At 39.0% G+C, this 2,007-nt stretch overlaps 1 protein-coding gene across 4 annotated transcripts in view; it reads right to left on the minus strand.

Annotated features, from left to right (window-relative positions):
* The window catches only part of ABL2 (c-abl oncogene 2, non-receptor tyrosine kinase), a 189,413-nt gene that overhangs the window by 92,028 nt on the left and 95,378 nt on the right, over positions 1-2,007 (minus strand). The window lies entirely within an intron of this gene.

Consider the following 2,007-nt stretch of genomic DNA (forward strand, 5'->3'; position numbering starts at 1 on the left):
GGATTGATTCAGTGACTGGGGTAATTGGGATGGGTGTATCGGAAACAGTGAGATTGGCACAGGACAGAGTTTAGGGCTGTTGTACCTAGGGTCACTACGAGTCGCAAGCGACTTGACAGCACATAACAACAACCACAACAACTCATAGTAACTAATACAACAAACATGGCATGTAAGCAATATTTTATGTTTCTGTTTAGCCTTTAAAGGATTGCTGTGAGCGCTTCATTGCTACTCCCCCCACCCCAATATTTTCATTTGTTGGTTGAGTCTTGAATGTAGAAACCTCAGATACAGAAACCCAAGACTGTATTTTCAATAAAATCAAGTTAGGTAATGACAATGAGTGCCTCTAACATCATCCTTACCCAAAAGTTAGTCTCTGAAGATGAAAATAATTTTGAACACATACACTTCTCAAAAGTTATGGCTTGAGATTACTATTTAGGTTCAAAGAGAAGGAAACAAATGACTAACTTTTCAGAAAACTGACACAGGAGCGGGTACTGAGAATCAAAGTAACAGAATCTGTGTCTTCAGTGGATAGTCAAATTAATTTGCTTTGTGACCACTGGCAAATTGTCAAACATCTATTAGCCTCAATTTCTCATTTACAAAATATGAAGAATGATTACTCCTAATATCTTCATTATATGCTTGCTAAGACAATCAAAGAACTAAATGTAACACTGTCTTAGCCTCACACAATAATGTACTCTCTCCAAGTAATCTCAATTCCCTACCACCTCTTCTACTTAACATCTTCTAATATTCTATCTCATTCTTCCTAGTACCTAAACTTTTTTTTTTATAATTCAACCCTACCAGGACCTTCACTCCCACTGTCCCTCACACACTTAAGTCCTCTCATCTCTCCTTATCCACTTCCATTTGCTCTGCTCTTACCCACTCTGCAAACCTATGCTGTTGTTACGTGCTGTGAATTCAGAACAGATTCAGAGCTGACCATCTAGTGAGTTTTCAAGGGCTTCAAATCACTCAGCCCGAGACTGCCCATCTTTCTACCATGGAGTTGCTGGTGGATTTGAACCAGGTGCCTTTGGTTGGCATCACAACACACATAATAATAACAACATATAATAAACTTAAAAGCCCTTTGCAAAACCACAGACTGCTTACATCCAACTCTATAGAAATGAATGGAACTCGGGAAACATAATGTTACCAAGCTGACTGACTTAATTCATGACATCTAATTTCAAATGGGCACTTAACACTGCCTAGTAATCGCATCTCTTTACTAGTTAATTTACTCTGACACCACCCTAGGTAAGAATTACATGTTCTTTCCTCTCTTCTTAGAAATCTAACACTTTCTACCTGGGCCCTTTCTCTCAGTCTGCAGATGACCTTACTATACTTTTCCCACCTAGAATGGCTATATATCCTATAAGCAGGAAACAGTCTGAGAAACTGATTCAATTGCAAACACAAACTACATTTTATGAAAAAGATACAAGTAAACAAAACACAGAAAAGAAGGTATAAATAATGTTTACAAGACCATAAAGCTAGTAAATGGCAAAGTTGGGATTTGATTTCAAAATATACATGTTCTTAATAAATATTCACTAAGTTACAAACATTTTACATATTATCTTTACAGTATCACAATCTAAGTATGGCTAAGTTCAGAAGCTTACAACATTTTTGTTGCTGTTGTTATGTGCTGTTGAGTCACTTGCAACTCACAGAGACCCTATGTACAACAGCCCTAAACTCTGCTCTGTTCTGTGCCAATCTTACTGTCTACGACACATGCACCCCATTATCCCCGTCACTGAATCAATCCACCTCATAGAGGGCCTTCCCCTCCTGTGCCATCCCTCCACCCTCCCAAGCATGATGTTCCTCTCCAAGGACCAGTCCCTCCTTACAACATGTCCAAAGTATGTCAGATGAAGCCTTAGAATCCTTGCCTCCAAGGTGGATCCCGGTTTAATTAACCCTCTCCAGGATGAATCTGTACTCTTCTCCAGCACCACA

The sequence above is a fragment of the Elephantulus edwardii genome, unplaced genomic scaffold (assembly GCF_000299155.1).
Source record: "Elephantulus edwardii isolate Elephantulus edwardi_28Jun2011 unplaced genomic scaffold, EleEdw1.0 scaffold00061, whole genome shotgun sequence".
Taxonomy (NCBI): domain Eukaryota; kingdom Metazoa; phylum Chordata; class Mammalia; order Macroscelidea; family Macroscelididae; genus Elephantulus; species Elephantulus edwardii.